At 41.9% G+C, this 22,500-nt stretch overlaps 1 protein-coding gene across 1 annotated transcript in view; it reads right to left on the bottom strand.

Moving 5' to 3' along the window:
- The window catches only part of sptbn4a (spectrin, beta, non-erythrocytic 4a), a 49,120-nt gene that overhangs the window by 25,548 nt on the left and 1,072 nt on the right, over positions 1–22,500 (bottom strand). The window lies entirely within an intron of this gene.

The raw sequence follows: 22,500 nt of genomic DNA, 5'->3' as shown, positions 1-22,500 counted from the left end.
GGGAGAGAGAGAGAGAGAGAGAGAGAGAGAGAGAGAGAGAGAGAGAGAGAGAGAGAGCAGAGCACAAGGACAGGAAACAGGCCCAAACAGGGGGAAGGAGTGTCAGCACAGAGACACAGACAGGAACAGGGAGAGAACAGAGAAACAGGAGAAGGGGTGAGGAGAGGAGAGGAGAGGAGGAGAGGGAAGGAGTGTGTGAAGGGAACAGGCTGGAGCGTTACACACACACACACACACACACACACACACACACACACACACATACAAACACACGCCTACAAACATGCGCATAAACACACACGCACACACACACACATATGTGCATGAACACACACATTCTGTAAAACATACTCACACACACACACACACATACAGAATTCTTCTGCAGATAGACCCAAAGCACTCTTTTTAGTTAAGGTTGATGGCGGTAGTAGTCTGTACAATTAATAAATGCCTTGTGACAGCATAGTATCCTCCAAGAAGCATCATAGTGTGCTGACACAAGAAAGATGAACTTGAGTACTTACATGAACACACACACATGCATGCACGCACAACCACGCACGCACACACACACACACACACACATATACGCACACACACGCACACACACACACACACACATGCATGCACGCACAAACACGCACACACACACACATGCACGCACGCACACACATGCATGCACACACACACCAGCAGACACACGCAAACACCAGCACACACACACGCACACACACACATGCACACACACACCAGCAGACACACGCACACACCAGCAGACACACGCACACACACACATACAGAAGCACTGCACTGCCCCATGGGCTTACTTGAAATGCTTTCATGCCTTGAAGAATTCTGTTCAGATGCTTTGCCACAGTGTACTGAGGCTATATTCTGAAAGGTTAGCCCCCCCCCTCCACACAAATAATAGCTTCCTTAAAATAATGGAGCGAAGAGGCTACCAACATCCAATTCCAAACACACATAATCCCACCAGAATATATGTCCACTGTAATGTGCATTTATGTGCAGGTGCATGTCCTGTTCTGTGCACTACATATTGCTTATTCACTTGAGTAGCTTTGGTCATGTTAGTATCTATTTGCACAGAATCATCAGTAAAGTCAACCAGAATGTTTCCCTGCTGTATTAGATGTGTACTTCCTCATATTATAATGGCAGTTCAGTTCAGTTCAGTTCAGTTCAGTTCATTCAATAACAGTTTAACTGAATTTATGTAAAGCCTGTTTAGAAATACTTTGGTCTGTATTTTACAAATCATATTTCCACAAAGATGCCATCAGGAGGACACATCATGAACCCCAAAGGGCAACCCGATGCCAATCATGATGAAGAGGAACGTTCGAAGCCCTAATTTCAAGAAGGGAAAAAATATTTGTTTTGTTTCATCATATAAGTAGCCTATAGTAATACTTATTCAATGTCTACCTGATGCAGAAGACCAGGAACATAGGAAGCCTGGTCAGATGCTCAGCTTTTGAAGACCCAACTCTTCAGAGAGCACCTCCCTTCCTAACTGGCACCTGACTAGCGCTTAACTTGCACTTTAGCAGTTACATTCCTGCCCTTCTTTTTCCTTTTTTCTAGGTCGTTGTTTTCTAATTCTCATGTAAAGTAGTATTTATTGTTACACCATGCTTTTTATTGCTCTTAGCTTGACTGTTCTCTCCCTTGTACGTCGCTTTGGACAAAAGCGTCTGCTAAATGACTAAATATAAATGTAAATGTATACATTTAGTCTCATAGTCAAATCTTATTAGCCTGCAGTATACTACAGAAATGAGTACACCCCTGTGCGATATCACTTAAATGTCAAATGATTCAAACTTGTATCACCTCTCAACAATTGCATCATTTCTAAGTTGACAAGTACAGTGTTTCCTCTTATGAACAATAAAAAAACTAATACTTTAGAAACTCAACGCAACAAATACACCTGTGAGTTTTAAAAAAAACCCTGCGATCATTGGATCTAAATGAAGTACTCCTGAGATTTTCAATTAGCCTTATTGCATGAACATGGTTATAACATGACCTGTGAACACCAGAACCTATTCTAACTTTTGGACCAATGGGTTTTGTCTATATGCATGATGGCGCTACATGGAAAATAATTTTTTAGAGGAATTGAGAAATCTGATTGTGACACTTCACAAAGATGGAGAAGGATACAGGAAGATTGGTGACCAACTAAAACTCAGTTGAGGTACAGTGGCAGCTGTAATCAGAAAGGTACAGGACGGGCCACTAATCGGAGCCCTAATGGCCGTCCTCCTAACATGACGCCACAGACCGCAGAACGCTACTTGCACAATCTAGGTCTGATGAAACCAACAGGCAAATGCTTCAGACTTTGGCACAGAGGTTATCAATGTAATCGGAGTTTCTGTGACTGCTCAGACAGTGCAAAAGACATTGCATAACGTCAACCTCGATGGACAGCGTCCAAGAAAAAAAACCTTGCTTGCTCTTCGGGCAAAAAACTTTGCTCAAAAACATAAGAAGAAGCCTGATGAATATTGGGAGCACATTCTCTGGTCAGATGAGGTCAAGAGAAATGTGTGCAGCCGGCCGGCTCAGATTTGTTCGGCCAGGACTACCACAGTGAACATATAGTCCTAACAGTGAAGCATGGTAGTGGGAAGATTGATGATCTGGGTCTGTCTGCAGGAGTGCAAAAGGTGTTGGGGAGATGACATTTTATAATAGATGGCTCTGTGAATATCTGTGGATATACCAAAATACTGGCTGACAAGCTTGGCAGAAAATGAATATTCCAGCATGTGATAACGATCAAAAAGCACACTGCCAAAATCACGCAAGATTTTCAAAAAAAGAAAATGATGACATGGCCGAATATGTCACCTGACTTGAACCCGATAGGTCACTTCTTGGGTATTTTTAAAGAGCAAGGTAGAGCAACACAACCCTTTCAGCAAGGAGCAGCTGAAGAACATTGTCTTTGAAGGATGGCAGAACAGCTCTCCAGAAATGTGGGCAACACTGTTCTTCTCCTCCATGCCGGGGAAGATTGAGTCTGTCATCAATAATTAAGGTGAACATACATATTCAAAATGAAGTATTAAAACATAAAGATTTATGTCTCATTAATGAAATGTGTTCTTTTGTGGCATTGGGTTCATACTATTGGGGCTTGTATATATAATGAATAGTGTGCATATATACAGTGAATCTACTGTTAGTTTTTAATTTTACATAGGAGCGAATACCCTACTGGTCAACTTAGAAGTAATGCAGTCACTGTAAGGTAAAACAATTTGGAATCATTTGACAAGTGATATTGCACTGGAAGATGAGCTGAGGTAGACAATACACTTCCTTCCCTGTCCTTCACTCTGCACCGTCACACACCTCCTCTCTCCGTCACTGCACCGTCACACACCTCCTCTCTCCGTCACACACCTCCTCTCTCCGTCACACACCTCCTCTCTCCGTCACTCTGCACCGTCACACACCTCCTCTCTCCATCACACACCTCCTCTCTCCGTCACACACCTCCTCTCTCCATCACTGCACCGTCACACACCTCCTCTCTCTGTCACACACCTCCTCTCTCCATCACACACCTCCTCTCTCCGTCACTCTGCACCGTCACACACCTCCTCTCTCCGTCACACACCTCGTCTCTCCGTCACTCTGCCCCGTCACACACCTCCTCTCTCTGTCACACACCTCCTCTCTCCGTCACACACCTCCTCTCTCCATCACACACCTCCTCTCTCCATCACACACCTCCTCTCTCCATCACACACCTCGTCTCTCCATCACACACCTCCTCTCTCCGTCACACACCTCCTCTCTCCGTCACTGCACCGTCACACACCTCCTCTCTCCGTCACTCTGCACCGTCACACACCTCCTCTCTCCGTCCTATGGCTTGCTGGTCAGCTTGCGTTAACTTTGGAAGCGCAAAAGGTGAATTAATTAAGGCAGATGCCAAAATAACTCATCTGATAGTTGCCGTTCACTTTGCTCCAGACATGGAATGTCACTGGTGTTTCATGGACTTTTTTGCTGTTTCCTGAAAATTAAATCATCAAGGCTCACCTCATTTAAAGAATTGCCAGAGTAGCTGGGACTATTTTGCCATTAAATGTTGAGTATTTCATTATATTGCAAGAAAATACTATACCTGAATATTTTTGATGCATACTATTGTACTGTATAGTAAGGGCTGTTGACAAATGGACCCGTGTACTCATTCACTCTTGACCGACTCTCTAGTCATCAGAGGTGGCCGTGGAGTACACAATCTCCATACCCAAGTAGAAATTAATTTGTTTAAAGTAATTGTGAAAGAAAAAGCTCTGCTTTCAAAGTCAAAGTATATAATTTCAAATGATTGAATCCAATTTACGTATACAGGTAAATAGGCCTACATGATTAATGGACAGCAGCGCCAAACAGTTTGAACTTCCTGCAGGTGGAGAGCTACCCCACAGATAGTTAGAACAGTAATCCATACCATATCCCAGAGGTAACCACCGAACCAGGTTGAAAATAAACATGGGGCCTGTTGTTGGAAAGTAAAACGTTTTTTTCCTGTAGGCTAAGACACAAGCAGGCTTATATATTCACGGTGAAGCAGCTATTTTGCTTTACCAAGGGAACCTTTCTTAATCATTTTAATAATATTATGATGATATGATATGGACGTAGGTCACTCACAGCAAACATGACGTCGCCGATATTAACATTAACAATAACATTTTCACACAAATGAGTGCGATCCATGCCAAATCTCCCTGCGAGTTAATCATGAAGCTAACGTTATTCCATGCTAACCGCTTCAACTACACTCTCCTCCAGCTCCTGCTCACGGTCCCTCGGCCCTGTCATGCTACCGCTGTCCCTCCTTGGCTTCCCTGTCATGCTACCGCTGTCCCTCCTTGGCTTCCGTGTCACACACTTGCTCTTCTGCCTGGCAGTGGCCATGGCCAGTCACGTCTCCTTCTTCAAGTTCTACCTGCTGTTGCACAATGTCACCAAAAAAATAACCTACTGTAGATGTTGACGCTACTGCAGCCCCTGCAGCAAACATGTCTGTTTTTTTTTGCACGTTTGGCAGCATCTTCCTCTAGATTTAAAAAAATGAATTAGCCCTTCTGTTAAAAAAAAATTTCGGAGGGGAAGGCGTGGGGCCTTGTAAGAGATGTGATTTGGCCAGCCCCGTGTCTGTATAAAAAAATAACCAATGGGCAGCTGTCCTTGTTTCATGAATTATTTTTTGTAATTATTATTTAAAAATATGAATTAAATTAAAGGTATGTCGGCCCACCTTGAAAAGGGCTGATATGGCCAGATCACCAGTCCACCCCTACTAGATCTTATGTATCTTGCTTTCATGCGAGTTTATTAGGCCCATAGCCCTATATGTTAAATCATGTGGAGATCACAGCAACGATTACACTTTTGTGGTTTTTGCTTTTATCAATCCACATGACATATTTAATCATTTCTCATTGACAATGTAACATCTTAAATATGTTTTATTTTTAATATTATATATATTTATTTATTATATATTATATTATATATTTATAAAATGCACTGATGGCTGTTGGACTCACTATCAATAACAAATAGCTTCCATCAATAACTCACACAGACAACAAAAATCAGCTTGTAATGTGTCTATCACAAGTCTATTAAGTAGCAATGTTTTTAGTTGAATGCTGCTCAGGGACACCTGAAAACTGCCTAGCAATTCTTTAGTTAGAATTAGTAATAGTTAGTAACCTTATAAATGTGGTAGGGAAGAATAACAACACAATTCTGTCACTGTAATCGGTCCACTCAGTGTTTTTTAACATGGTGCTATATAAAGCAGATGCTCTTCCTACATGTCATCTGGTCCTCGGCATCCTGTCCCTAAAAGTCGCAGATGAAGCCTGAAGTCCCTTACCTGAACCCAAAATTAGCAGGTACATGAAATGGGTCATGGATGGCCCAGCCAAGGGCTTGGTGCCAAGCACAACCTTCACACGAAACTAGGACACACCAAGAGGTCATGTGGCATTTGATGGCAACGCATACAACCCAAAAGCCCTCCATCTGTAGTGGTGCGTTGAGCAAACCAAGCACTTGAAAATGTTGGTGGATTCCTGACATTCAAATGTACAGCATTGTGTTCAGCTGTTGCATGTTAAGCTAAGAGCAGTTGCTTCCAGGTGGATCGGTATGAGCACACTGGGTGTTGGACGAGGGTTTTGTGTTTGTGCTTGTGCTCGTGCTTGTGCTTGTGCTTGTGTTTGTGTTTGTGTTTGTGTTTGTGCTTGCCTTCTGAGGATGGAACCAGAAGCCTGTGCTCAGTACGATGATAAAAATACTGTTATGAATGACAGATGATGACGATCTAATTTGGTAATGTATTATTAGGGTTCCTCCGTCAGGAGGAAACCTATTGTTATTGTAGGTATTATTATTATTCTTGTGCCATTGAAGTCAATGGCAGCCCCTAGAACCGTATGGTAACTTTTTCTGAAATTTGGCACACTCATTAAGGACAGTCAATTCTCCACTCACACCAAGTTTCATGTCTCCCACTAGACCACACTAGCGCCACCAACAGGTCAAAGTTGGACTTTTGTTAACACTGTAACTTTTGAACCGTTTGACCGATTTTCAAAAATGAGGTACCATTGGATTCCTTGGATCAAGACAAATTCAACACACCCTGTGGCGTCAATTTCCGGTTATATAGATTTTCCGCTATTTCCGGTTTTATCAAAAACCTTTGAAAGGCATCAACTCCTACAATTTTTGTCAAATCTTCTTCAAAATCACCAGAGATGATCTTCAGACCAAGCCTCACAAAAGTTCTCCAACAGAATTTTGATCCTCACAACCGTTTGTCCGACACAGCCACTCAAATGCAGCAGAAAAGCTTTCAAACAGGAAGTGAAGTCATATCTCAGCAAATCTTTCAGATATCAACATCAAACTTGGTATGCACGTGGAAGACACTACAACATGTTCCCATGTGCAAAGGCAACTTCATATCTTCAAAAATGATTGATATAAAGCAAATTGCATTAATCGCTAATGCGAATGGTGAATATGTAACCGGGTAGCTTTAGGACCCAGGAGTTTATAGGCAGCCAATGGTTGACGTGCTGTTCTGAATGCTGCCTGACACGCGCGCAACATGCACGAGACGGACAGACACAATTTTATTGAGACTATTTTGTGGATACGAGAGAAGAGGACGATTTCTGGTGTGGAGAAGATTTTCGTCTACATTTGACCGTAAGTAATAAAAGCATACTTATTACTGTTTAATTCGTATGATAACTGCAAGACGATTTTATTCTGTTTTTATTCTTGGTTAGTGTATTTGAGGTAGCGCATATGTTTTGGGTCGAAATGGTAGCTAGCTTAGTTAGCTGGATAGTTATCTAGCATTAGGGAGAAGGCAACTTTGGTACCGATAGGTACATTTTGAGGAATTGTGTTCAGAAAGTGATTTAACCAAAGGCCAGAAGTTTAACACAGTTCGTTTGCGTTGATGAATACAAATTAAGTGTTTTATTGACTTGTTCCAGTATCACTTTGTGACTCCGTGCTGTTGTAGCTATCTAATGTAAGTTAGCTGTATTTAATATTTCACTGGGTCTTGGAGCTGTTTCATTCACTGAAATAATTATGAAATGTGATGTTCTATTAGCCATTTCGTTACTTGAGCAAGTCACAGTATTTCCAAGGTTTGATAGTGTAACTGAGACGACACAGTAAATAATTCATCTTTGCTAGTAGAAAGTATGTTGTATGGTAGCATAGCAAGCTAGTAGTATAACTACAAACCTTAACATATAGGCTAGTTTTTGCTTCTGTGGACGGCGTTTCAAATTAACGTACTCTACGTACCTGTACGGTTGGGTTATTGTATATTTACATGTCATTGTGGATGTAATTGTGTTGTTTTAATTAGTGCGTTCCAAGTTTTTCTGACGGTCTCCACAGCGCAAGTAATTTTTTTCGAAACTGTAGTTGGCTAGTTAGCTAGGCTACCTTAATTAGCTGTATAGTTAGGCTACCTACCATTAAACTCGTAGCAATGGTAGCTACACTACCATGGTTGTTGTACTTGCTACGTATTAAGCGGTTCAATAGGCCAGGCAAATTAACCCTTTTTGGAGCCAATAATAGAATTAATTGTAAAAGAATTTTTTTCAGCATAGATCATTTCTATGAGGTGTCCAGAACAACATACTAAAAGTCCTAAGAAATCCTAGTTGAGGAAATATGTTTAATTCTCATCAATCTGAGATGTGTGCTAATAATGCATTGCAAAAATACACCTCAAAATTTTTTTTTTTTTCCTTTACTCCTATCAAAATTAAACTTTACACAATGAAAGTACCCATGAAAAGTAATTTTTTTTGTATTACAAGTTTCTTTGAAAATGAATTTTAATATGCAAATGAGCTATACACTAATCGAATATGCCCAAAATACATCCAAATAGGCTTATTTTTTTCCTTTACTCCTACCACAATAAAACTTTACATAGTAAAAGTATACATGAAAAGTAACTTTTTTTGTATTACAAGTTTCTTTTGAAATTAATTTAAATATGCACATGAGCATCACACTTATTGAATATGTCCTAATTGCATAGGCAGAAACCCCATACCCCTGGCAGGTACTACCAAGCCAGGCAGTTTTCAGGTTAGAGGCCAGTCTAAAAGCAGCATTGCCATCTCCCATTGGCAGTAGGATGATTGGATGAAGATTGGGCCGATGTATTTGTCATACATATGAAGGTGTTTCTGCCTATGGACATATTCAAAAAGTGTGGAGCTCATGTGCATATTCAAATTAATTTCAAAAGAAACTTGTAATACAAAAAAAGTTACTTTTCATGTATACTTTTACTATGTAAAGTTTTATTGTGGTAGGAGTAAAGGAAAAAAATAAGCCTATTTGGATGTATTTTGGGCATATTCGATTAGTGTATAGCTCATTTGCATATTCAAATTAATTTCAAAAGAAACTTGTAATACAAATTGTTTTACTTTTCATGGGTACTTTCATTGTGTAAAGTTTAATTTTGATAGGAGTAAAGGAAAAAAATTACATTTTTGAGCTGTATTTTTGCCATGCATTATTAGCACACATCTCAGATTGATGAGAATTAAACATATTTCCTCAACTAGGATTTCTTAGGACTTTTAGTATGTTGTTCTGGACACCTCATAGAAATGATCTATGCTGAAAAAAATTCTTTTACAATTAGTCTGTCGTAAAACGCTACTTTGCCTGGACTACAAGGTTTGATCGTTTAGAAGCTCCATTGAAAACATATAGAACTACAGTACAGTATTTTTGTAATTGTTCGTTTGATACGATTAGCTATTGAAGTGTTAGCAGTAGTACTAATTTGAACATAGTTTTTGCTTCTGTGAGACGGCGTTCTAAATATACCTATAACTTAACAACCTGTAACTCTACTTTCATAAATAGGTTTCCCCATCTCCTCCCATACCATGGGCCAGAGGAGCATGACCACCTGGGTGAGGAGTTTCTGAATTATCAGACCATGCCAACCACCTCCCTTCAGGACGAAACTGAGATGGAAAGCTTCTGGGCTGGAATGGCAACACGGAAACATAAGGTATACTTTTTTTTGGCTTTCTTTTTGGCAGGTGTGGCTTGGCTACATCTGTTGCTATTATTGATGCATGCCTATATCGTGTCATACATGATGCAAACTATGCATGTTGTATCTGAACTTTGTTACAGTGTACTTACAGTATTAATCAAAACAAAATATGGTATGTTTTTCCATTTTGTTCTTTGTTCATTCTCAATAGGTGGCAGGAACTAAAGAATTTGAGAGGCTTGTTGCCGTCGCCAAGCTGGTCCTGGTGTTGCCCCATTCGAATGCAGATGCTGAGAGGGTGTTTTCAGTGTTCAGTGGGACTGAACAAAACTAAGACCAGAAATAGCCTGGCATTGGATGGCACCCTGTCTTCAATAATGGCCATAAAGATGGCCGACCTGGAGCCCTGTTTCAGATGGGAGCCCCCCTCAGAGGTCATCAAGGCCTCCAAGAAGGCCACAGGCCAGTACAACCTTGCCCACAGATCTTAGAAAATGACTAACCAGGTTCTGATCTGCACCTGATACCTCATTTTTAGTTATTTTTGTCATGTGTTGATCTATTTTATTGCTTAAAAAGGCTACTGTTTAAGCACTTTATTTGTTGCACTTTTTTGTTTGATGGAACGTGTGGTGGGAGGCTTTGAATAGTGAAAAATATTTCTCCCTAACTAATCTTGTGTCATTTTTTGCTGTTCATAAATCGTTAAGTGCTCTTAAATTAAGTGCTCATAAATCATTAAATACAATTATTAACAATATAGGTTAGGTTCCAGTTAAGAATTAGTTGAATACCATTGTAATCAAAATGTCAATCAACCTACCTTGGTAAAATCTTAAACACAGGTCTATTAATTAGGCTATATTGTGGTACATAGACAGTCATTGAGGCACAAGAATAGTTTTCTGGTTGAATGTTCAGCTCAAGTCTAAAAGGCCCTACAAGTCATGATCAGATGAACATGAATCAGAATAAGTTCAGGTATTGCACATCTTTAGCATACCACCCAAAAATCCACTAGAATGCAGGAAATAACATCTACTTAAACCAAAATGTCCTGGGTGTGGACCTTCAGCTATGTCTTTGCTTCACAGAATGTAATGTTGTCCATTTCCAGTAGGCCCCACAGTAGGCAGACTTTGGGCCCCAAAAACCAACAGAATGCAGAGCACAACATGGGTACAACACCAAATGAATTCCAATTCCCTGATATCTGAGCCACCCAACGTGTGTAGCTGCGTGCACGGCAACATTTTCTCACTCCAAGGTTTTTTGAAAAGTTGGCAGCTCTGTGGTGACACGTTTTAGTACACTTTGCAGTGAGTGTGTTTGCCCTACAATGCTAAAAAGTTGCAGTCAAATTTGGCAAAATTGCTAGCTTGGATATTATCTTTACATTTAGATGGGTTGGTGGTTACAAACAATGAGGATGCGCATGCAGCTTCAAGGCAGAACAATGCCTACCATTTCACCTTTACTGTATATGTCCCATCCACCCCCCCTTTCTGAATAAAGTTCCATTGATCTGATTTGTTGCTATAAAAACCATTTTAGCCAAGCTAACTAACATTGTTTTTAGCTAGCTGACATTACCATTCAATCACAAACAAAACATGAATAGAAATAACTTGCTAACAGGGTCCTCACGTTTAATCAAAAGCTTGTAGTGAGATGCATGACCCCCCGAGACAAGCTTTCATGTTAATAATCCTGTTGGTCACCCTGATTGTGCATGTTGTGTAGTTAAATGGAATGAGAGAGTCTGACCATGTAAGTAAGCCAAGACCATGTAAAGTATTGTCAAGCTGCTGTACCATCACAAGGTACACTTGCAAACAGCTGGACATTAGCTGTACCTTGGTCCAGTTCACTGCATGCCTCTTGTCAGTTGTGTATGACTGAGACTAGAGAGATGTCAATTCAGGGAGAGTTCCTATAACCATGGATTTTTAACCAGTTTTGGGAAATTTTGAAAACAGTGTTATTGTGTGGGACTACGTTTTTTGGGCTACTTCTAATCCTCATGCGGCCGCCGCATTTATCCCTTGGCGTGACCTGTACTGGGAAAGAGGGAAACAGCATGGATGGGGAAAGTGTGTGGGCAGAGCAAGCAGTAGTAGTACATAACCTACAAACGTCCTTTAGTGAAGTGTATCCTCACTTTCATACAGTTATTGTTGTAATCAAAGCTTTTAAAGAATGGATCTCTGCATTAAGGGCCTGACCAGAGCACAGGTGGCCTGACAGAACACGCTTCAAAGTTGTCACTTTCAAAAGGGTGGCATTTTAACCCTGTCAGTCCAAAATGTCTAAAACTTGGTACCCATGACTTATTGCTCATGGGAAACAAAAAAAGTCTCAAGAACCCATAATGTCACCAGCATGGATATTTCTCGACAGTGACAATTTGTGAATAATTAAAAAAAAATGACTTCAAATCAGCCATTGATCCAATTATCTGTCCAATGTTGTGTACATGTATGAAATACATGTCAGTGTCATGTCAATTTTGTAATGATTGGAATGTTGAGGAGGAACCCGCCATTGCTGCCTGCAGCTATATTTATTATTATTATTATTATTATTATTATTTGCCTTCACTCATTGATTAATTTCCATGAATGTTGTCAGTTGCTTTTGTTGTCATGCCCTTGTTGTTCAACATTTGCTGTAACCTGCTATTTGCGCTTTCTCCTCTATGCTGTTCAGTCTTATCAACACATGCAAGACAGTACAACAGATAATGACTGTCAAGAGACAAACTCCCAGCAGAATTCTAACTGGTGCTTTTAAATAGATGCACTGACAGATATACTGTTAAATTCAGTTGTTTGCCATATGACTGTTTTTCATGTCACAAAGCTCATAATTGTAGTAAAGAGTACTCTTAAAAGGGTCTCCTCACAGTATCTCTTTAATATGTGTGGTAGCACAATATATTTTTTTTATTCAAATCTTCTGGCTAAGAAACCATGTATGGCAATGACGTCATTTTTAGGTAATCTGTCAATAGAAATGCGGTATGTTTACTATAAAGGTTAGGGTGTGTATATGTATGAGCGCATATATATATATATATATATATATATATATATATATATATATATATATATATATATATATATATTTACACACACACACATATCTCTCTCTGTGTGTATACATATATATGTCACCATATGATTTCTTTCTAATCAATTGTAAGCATGTGTGGTCTCTGGATCTTGCATTTGTCAACAGAAGAGCGTAAACACGTGTTTGATGGCTTCTAAGAATGGAATCGTCCCTCCTCTCACAGGGTTGATGAGCAAGGTCAGGCTGAAAGGACATGGCCGTGGCCTCTGATTGGCCGAGCCGCCCTGTGAGTCACTGCAGTGGCTGCAAAGTCCCGCCCCCTGTGCTGAGTAAGGACAGTGGTGGTTGAAAGGCGAGGTAGGAGGAGGGGAGGGGACGGAGGAAGGGAGGGAGGGAGGGAGGGAGGGCAGGAACCCTTCCAAAAGGACACAGAGTTCTCCAATCACAGCGGCACGCAGTGTCATCGTTTCTACAGTCTCTCAGGTAACGGGGCCCTCATTAAATTGCATTTCAGTGGATACCTGCCTCTCCCTGCCTGCTGAGTGTCTGTGTGATAGTGAGTGTGTGAGTCTGTGCGCATGTGGGCATGTGTGTGTGTGTGTGTGTGTGTCTGTGTGTAACACTGTAAGGGCTCCAGAGACATCCAGCCCTTGAGAAGCACTAGAGTCAGCCCTGAAGAATCACCGGCAGCCATGTTTTCTCCATTGCAATTATCCACACAATAGCCACCTACCCCTATAGTAAACTGAAGATAAGGCATGGCAATGGGCTAATTCACTGAATACAGCTTGAAGGTGATGCACCTCTCCACAAGCTACCCCCCCCCCCCCTGCCTTAAGGACACCTTGAGCTCAGGAGGGAAGTGGATCCACAGTGAGATTGGGGCCTTAAAGAGGCAGTGAGGGCCTAAACGTGGGAGCTAACAAGCTAACCTTTAGATTTCACCGAAAAAGATTTTTTTTCTAAATCTAGTGAGCTAACTAGCTAACAGCCAACAGACTTCCAACAACAACAACAACAGCTGAGATGGCATTGACAAAAGCTTGCTTGGTAACAAAATATGTTGCAAGAAAATATTGTGATGATGTGCTGTAACTGTGTTCTTAGACTTGAAGAAGTCTAAAACTAGACTAAAACTACGTAGTGGAGTGTTGTAAGTCTGAGCAGTTAGTGGGACAGTAGGAATGTACTATCATTTGACCATTTTCCATGAAAATGAACCAGCTAACCGTACAATCATCACTGAAAACTAACATGGTGTGTCTTTAAATAGACAATAGCAGCTGGGCCACCTGACAGCTGGAGACGTCACCTCTTGTGGAGAAAGCCTCCCTGATCCCAATTCACATCAAGTGTCTGCACTTCCTCTGTTACGACATGCCAACATACATCCAACTCTGGTGTAATTACTGATAAGTATGCTTGGTTACAGATGCATTAGACTGGTACAGCTTAGGTAAACACAAATGAGTCTCAACATCTGGCTCAACACACATACATGTGTCAGGGTGAGGAAGAGTTGGTGCACAAGAGTTTTCATATGAAAACCCTGGTGGCTCGTGCTTTTTAAAAACATGGAGTTTTTGATTATCTAACAGCATAAATAGATGAACCGATCTTACTTGTATAGCCAAATCAACCAAAATAAGCATGACACACTAAAAGTAGGCCCCAAGCCAGTTTGCTGGTTATTTGAAATGCCTCTAATATACAGGCAAGAGTGTAACTGGCTCCTTATTCTTTCCTCTGGATCGACGGCAGATTTGCAGCCAGCAAGAAGCGACTGTGCCTTCCCCAGAGACTGTTTACACCAATACATTACATTAAAACCAAATCAATAGCTAACCAGAACCCAAGGTGGCACTGCAGGAAGGGAGGGAGGGAGGGAGGGAGCGAGGACATACATTTGAGCCCTCGACCGCCGACGAAAGCATTCGAATATTGAAATGAGAGGAGCTGGGCCACAACAACAGCTTCAAACTCCAGAACATGAATTGAAAAATGAGACAAAGCTGGTGGAATCAGTCGTGTTCAGATAAAAGATGTTGCCCCCCCCCCCCCCCCCCCTTCGTGTTCTATATTTTAAATTCATAGATACAATGTACTTTCTTTACAGGGTGTACTTAGGTTTACGGTTAGCTGAAGGAAAAGGATTCATATGTTATCAGACTGTATATGTTAGTTTGGGTTAGGGAGAGTAGCATGCTATAAGGTGCCCTTGCATGAGAAGTCTAGGCGATTATTTATTTACACCTGTGTAAGTACGCTGGAATAAGGACACTTAATATAAAGTGGGAGCAAGCTGTCTTACATTTTTAGATTTCGTATTCCCAAAATAGCTCAAAACCTTCCACCTTGACATCCATATATTTTGCCTTTGTGGAATATACCAAATAATTCTTAATTGGGTATTAGTTTGACAGGTAATGTGTCTAACAGCTGCAGTCTAGCTATGCTTTCAGTGAATTAAATATTCAGGGGAATGGAACAAGATGGAGGATGAACTGGCAGCAGACAGACCTCTGAATCTCTGGCATCACAGTGTTCTGTCAGTGACAGCCACTGTGATAGGCTCTTGGGACTCTCACCTCTGCAGTGACAACCACTGTGATAGGCTCTAGAGACTCTCACCTCTGCTTAGGAGAGAGGTGACAGTGGAGCACAACAGAACACAGGTCCTGTGCCACAGCCTTTTAAAGCATCCAAATGATGTTATACAGCTGAATAGGAACGTAGAAGAGTCCACTTTCAACCCCTGTGATGGGTCAACATATGGAAATCAGTATAGCATGGTAAATCTTGATGAAGTCAATGTCATAAGTCGTGAGATACAGATGGACAGTACATGGAACTCAAATAGGTTTGAGTATGTCTTGCCATGTCCGTGAGAAAGACACTGAACTGAAAACGGCTCTCTTTTGGGCAAGATACTGCATCCTGCGAGGCAGCCTCTGTCATTGGTACACAGATGATAGCCATTCATTTAAGTGAACTGGCTTTAGTGTCCTCAGTGTCAGTTGGTATGAATGCAGTTCAGTCACTGGTGGACACCATCTAACATCAGTTCCATACAGACAAGTGTGACGGCCCAGCTAACCCCGCCCATGGGCAGATGGGAATATTGGTGTTGTCCTTGTCTCTGCTCAGGTGCGCGTGATTGGCTGGAGGATATAAGGGCTACAATTCCAACATGGCGGTCTCTCTCTCCTCCTCGCGGCTTTTGTGCTTTGTTTGTTGCTCCTATACTGATCCACACCACATTTTGGGTTATTCCTCTACACTGACTTACACCACACGTATTTAATGTTTATTGCTTTACTATTCCATTATTTCTAGTCTGTGTTAAACTCCTATTATTTATTAAATTCACTTCTTATTATTGAAATTGTGCGTGGTCTCCCCATTTATGTTGCGTACTTTGAGCCGGTACGTAACACAAGGCACAAGTGATAGACAGAGCAGAGCAGATATAGTTTTGTTTTGATTATGCTGGGGGCCCTGTGGCATTACAGCTAGTGTCTGCTCTGAGAGAGTTCGTTCTTAAAACATAAAGGTCAAAAAAAGATGTAACCTGCAGCATAATAAAGGATTGTAGACTTGTCTCTACAAAAAGACAAAAAAAAAACAGAATACACCAAAAACAGGTCTAAGAATCTAAAACAGGTCTAAGACTGCAAAACAGGTTTAAGACTCTAAAACAGGTCTAAGACTGTTCAGGACCCTCTGCCATAGGGTTCTTTTGTAGAGTCTAGAAGGTTCTATGGCTGTCAGATGTACTGAAGCATTACACTGCAAGGAGGCCATTTAAGGCAGAAAGGACCTCTTTGCCCCCACACAGCGTGGAGAAAAACAGTTGATGTAGAACCTTCAGCTTTTTAAATAATCCATTAAGATCCCTGTTTCTAAGAGTGGAACAACTACGAGCATGGTCACTGAAAGCAAACCTTCCTTCTAGGCAACAACCACGAGGAGAATGTAAAGGCTGAGCTGCCGCCTTTTTCACCTAGGGTTTCAGATAGGTCTCTGACAGCCTGACATGGGCAAAGGGTCTACTCCTGGACCCAGACAGGAAGTGACACACTAGATGTGGAACATTACATTTACATTTAGTCATTTTGCAGACGCTTTTGTCCAAAGCGACGTACAAGGGAGAGAATAGTCAAGCTACGAGCAATAGAACCTGGTGTAACAATAAATAAATACTTACTTTACATAAGAAATATAACAAAATGAAATAAAAAGAAAAAAGAAGTGCAGAAATGTAACTGCTGTAATTGCAAGTTACGGCACTAGTCGAAGTGAAACAGGGGATGGGTGATGATTTTCTTTTCCATGAGGGGACATTCAAAGAGTACAGGCCACCTTAACTTTAGCCAACAATCTCCATTATGGCATGAATACAGTTAGCATGTTACCAATGTCAACAGAAGACATACATTCCCCACCATCTTAAGCATGTTGAGGCCTAAAACAAATCGTATGTATCTCAACCTTCCACCCCAAAAGATAAGAGGGCAAGAGCCATGTACAGTAAAAAAAATTATTCATTTGGAGATTCAGGTGCCAATAAACTAGCATCGCCCATTAGGCTAACATCCACCAGTTGTGGTACTCATTGCAGTGATGGTAGACATGTTTGGTGAGATTAAGACTGTGCTGAAATTATGAGCATGAGTGCTTAGATTCCTTAGTGACTGAACTAATGATGTTGCTCAATAGCCATCCTACATGACACTGTATATGATGTTAGCAGTTCTTGCGAACTTCCACGATACAGCCATCTTTCTCTCAATGTTTGATGCGCAGTCAACTGGCAGTCAAGTATGCCTGTCTCTATGGAGGTATGGACATTTTAATTTTAATAACTCAAGCAAACGACTGTAAGTCAATACTAAAATCAGGGTAGAAACTGTGTAGTCTAAACCCAGCTTTGAACTAATGAGCTCTCCAGCTAATAATCAAAATGAAATGACTTCCGGCCATTTCGGTGCTGAAAAGTGACGGGTTTATAGTGTTGACTCCAAAGGCCTAGAGACAGTAGCTCAGTTCCCCACTGGCGTCTGTGCTTGTGAACGGCTACTGTTTGGTGACTAATGCCCAGACAGACACACCCTGTTAATGGCTGCCATGTGATGTTATACAGCTGAATAGGAACGTAGAAGAGTTCACTTTCAACCCCTGTGATGGGTCAACATATGGAAATCAGTATAGCATGGTAAATCTTGATGAAGTAGTCAATGTCATAAGTCGTGAGATACAGATGGACAGTACGTGTGGTGAAACAGACCTAAGGTGAAGACGTCAGTAACGCAAGACCGCTGTTTCTGCGGAGCAATCTATAAGAATGGTTCTGTCAGTGTAATAAATGATAACTGGTTTTAACTGGATGATAGACAAGAAGAAACCTTTTTCCTTTTCTTGAGCAGCTTTATCTAAAGAAGATCGCTCAAGACTTGTTCTAGAGCCACGGGTCATAAGCCAACATCTGATAGTGCTCTGCTTGGAGCAGTAGATCACCGGGGCCATAAGTCAGTATTTCAGCAACTAAGGGGGGGGGGGGTCAGTCACAGGAGGATGATTCTAGAAACATTGAGGTCAAGGGGTCTTTATGCTGAGAAGAGAAATATTTCTGTCTCGTGTTCAGAGATTGACAATTTATGTGAAATCAGTGTTTGCTGACCGTTGTGTGATTGACTACTGATTGACTTTCAACCACAACTGGCCGAGGCTGGCAAACTCAAGCAAACGACTGGAAGAAGTCAATACTAAAATCTGGGTAGAAACTGTGTAGTCTAAAACCCAGCTTTGAACTAATGAGCTCTCCAGCTAATAATCAAATGAAATGACTTCTGGTCATTTCGGGGCTGAAAATACACAACAATGTGGAGGCAGCTAAAGCAACCAAACTGCACAGTGAATGGCCTCGGTGGCTCGTAGGAGGGACAGGCCTGATCCTCTCCCCTTTACATAACTATGCGCCATCAAAATGAATTAACACAAAACTAGTTACCAACTAAACAGTCCTTGCATAATGTGGCTTTAAGTAGTCTAACGACAGATCACTTGCATCAGATGGAAAAACACACACACACACACACACACGTGTACACAGACAGATTCATATACGGTACACAGAAAACACAAAGACAGTGACTGCAGACCTGCTCTCCCAGGCTCTCGTATATATCCGTCCCTTAATCCAACACACTCACCCAGGGTTGTTGGAGCGGCTGAATTTGGAGCAAATCTATGGCACCAATGTGGCATAGATATGCATTTCAGTCAGTGAAGTTTTCACTCCAGTCAGTCCAGCCTAAAGAAACACCCACTCTTGGACAGATGAGTCTGATCATTTGTGGCTTTAAAGGTACAGTCCTTGGTTATAATCAATTACACATTTTTGTCGAATTCAGCACAATTCCCCTCATGTTCTTCTAGCTGTCCACCCAGCTTGTGCACTCAAAAAACTGGTGATCTTGCAAAGACCTGGCTCTGTCAACGGGCTCAGGCCAAGCCGTATTCTATTCCGGCCAATCAACAATGTTGCTTCAGGTGCGCGAAAGGGTCACAGTTATATGTGATTGGCTGTTGAGCATGGACCAGGATTAAGCATGGATCTGCCCCTTCATGGCCCGACTATGCACTGAAACGGTTGCAGCACAGTCCTCTCGTCTTCCTGCCATTTCTAACTCGAGGGACCTCACATGTCTACTTGTCTACATGTCTACATGTGGCCCGGTGTCAAGTTGTGCTCTGTCATTTACAAAAAATGTGGATTTCAGTCAAATACAGCATGCACCATTATTACCCAGCTTTACTATAACAAGTGTAGATTTCACTGTATATAGTATGATTCTAGCTATTACGACCAAAATGACAATCAGCATCAGATGTGATGACGAGAGAAAAAAGTAGTCCTGCGACCTTATGCTGAACATTGTATTTCGAACGCATGAGAGCTCCCTGCCGTGCTCTTCTGAAGCGAACCTGTGCTCTGTAAATGATGCACATCAGATGAAGAGGGAGCGGTAAATAAGGAGCGGGGGTGCGGGGCCAACAGCATCCTGGCCACTGACGGCCTGCTGACAGATAAAAGCTCATTTTGCGTGCGCTCAGCAACAGAGATCAACCGTCCTCAGCCAGAGCCGGAGCCAGTGAGGAAACATGAAGGGAGATCTACTGGAATACCAGCTAAAGCAAGCACAACTGTCAAGTCATAGCTATTCTTCAGGACTTGTACTAGAGCCATTGTAATTAAGAGAGACAGTATTCAAAATGATAGTTTCTCTATCATTTAATGAGGGCCAAAACAAAGTAATGCTTTTGGCAACACAGCCCAGATTAGAATGCCAACAATCCGAGAGCATTGACACACAGTAGGTTCTAAGATGGGGTCTCTTAAACTAACGTCAGCCTGGTTTAAGACTGAGCAGTCCTATTTACTGCAGCGTACACTGTCTTACCGTTAAAACGGGAACGGAGGTAACCTCCAGATGAACATGATTCTATCATGACATCGATATCTGAAATGATGTTTATCTTGAGTAGGAATACAGATTTTTGCAGTGCTTTTACGAACGTTTGTGTAAAAGTGTAGTTCTTAAGGTTAGTGTAGTACGGGAGTTGTTTCCGTAGTTAAGGCTCCCCAGCATAAGCCAGACAGTCCATACAGGAGAACCTAGCTGCCCTTGCTGATAGAACCACATCCTAATTATGAAGAGAGCATACTGAACAACATACAGGAGAACCTAGCTGCCCTTGCTGATAGAACCACATCCTAATCATGAAGAAAGCATACTGAACAGATGGAGTAGATAAAGGCTGCTGCGAAAATGCTTAGGATCCAAAATGTCATCTATCAGGTTACCTGAGACAAGGAGCACAGCTGAGTTGATCTGACAAACATGATGTTTCATTGTGTGGCGTATGATGTGGCTATGCAGGCATAAACTAAATGTGAGGTCGCCTAACAGGGACAGTCACTTGTCACTTTAGACACCAGCGGATTAATATTCGTCATCAGTCATGTTTATTCCATGTTAATACTAAGCCTATATAATACTATAACGCTACATAACAATCATTATATTATATGGCTACTGGTTCTGTGGTGCTGTATTGAAGTACGATCACTGGAAAACAGGCTGAAAAATTGCTTTCCTAAACAGAATGCTATGACATCAATGCTATGAATATTTTCTGAAGCGATTCTGTAACTGAATGAAATAAAATCATATATCAGTTTTAGGTGAAGGCAGACTTGGAAGTTACTTCACTGAATCGAATGTTTGACTGCAAGTGAGTTAAGTCCCACCTAGTATTTGAAGAATGTAGGTTTGAAAAAAAGAAATACAATGATATTCTAAAATGTACGTCATTGAATTTCAAAGATAAAAACACAGGTTTCTGTTTGTGATCTTATAGTTTTGAGCTGCCTCTTTGAATTTGCACCATGCAGATATCAGCCTTTGCCCTCGCTGTCATCCAGTACATTCAACCTACTGATGCCCTGAACATTCGTCACAGCCAGGAGAGTCACATGCCAACACAATACCACATATTTCCACAGGCATAGGCTCTATGTGTAGATCTGTCTCAGCTGTGAAATAGATACATCTGTACCAGTATGACCAAATAAGGATAGCAAGTATTGAGTAACTGACTTGCATGTGAGCATATCATGATGCTGCTGCTGCCTGGCTGTTTTTTGGGCAAGCTGCATGTAGAGAGGTTTAAAATGGGTCCTCTAAGCCAGACAAATGCTCAGTGCAAATATTGAAATTTGGTCAGGTCAGAAGAGAACACCAACAGTGATGCACCAAATACTGTTTGATCATTCAGCCAGATCTGTCTGCACAAGAGAGCCCCCCCCTCCCCCTCCCCCCTCCCCCGGCCCCGAACCCCACCGCCATTCAAATGATCATGACACACCGTCAGCCACACACACAAACAGAAACAGAGCATTTCAACCCATCCTCCCTCAAACACCTCGCCAGAATCTTTGTGTCATGGCGTGTGTGTGTGTGCGTGTGCGTGTGTGTGTGTGCGTGTGTGTGTGTGGAAAACCCCGGTGCCGTCTGGGCCAGTGTGAGAGTGTGAGTGTGAACAGACTGATGAAATATCTGCAGTAAGCTGCCATGTTGCTCTCCCAGTTAGCTTCTGAGAGCATCCTCTCCACCTCCTCTCCTCTCCTCCTCCTCTCCTCTCCTCCTCCTCTCCTCTCCTCCTCCTTCACCGCCTCCAACACATCACACAGCCCCCGATGGCACGCATGATGATTCTGCACCGTGATCACATTACAGGGGGAGAGAGAGAGCGGACGGAGGGTCCTGGGGGCTGGGACTCTGGCAGCAGCAGCCAGCATCCGTCGTGCGTTAGCGTTAGCGCAGTGCACACTGATGCTAGGCTAACAACACAGCACCGAAGCGTCACGGCACGGAGCAGCACACACAGCTCACTGCAGGTTTAGCCGTCTGTCTTATCCAGGCAAAAAAAAAAAATACTGTCACCGGCAATTCTGAAGCATGACTGCACCGCACACTGCTGAGCGCGCACACAGACAAACACACACACACACACGAACGCGCGCACACACACACACACACACACACGAACGCGCGCGCACACACACACACACACACACACACACACGTATAACACCACACAGACACTCATATACACATACACTTACCACTGCATATATATATGCACACACTCACACACTATTCCTGATCAGATTGATATTATGTCATTATCAACCATTTTATCTAGTTGTA

This window comes from Clupea harengus, chromosome 8, assembly GCF_900700415.2.
Source record: "Clupea harengus chromosome 8, Ch_v2.0.2, whole genome shotgun sequence".
NCBI lineage: Eukaryota > Metazoa > Chordata > Actinopteri > Clupeiformes > Clupeidae > Clupea > Clupea harengus.
Note: the sequence above shows the minus strand (reverse complement) of the source record. Positions and strands in the feature narration are given on the sequence as shown.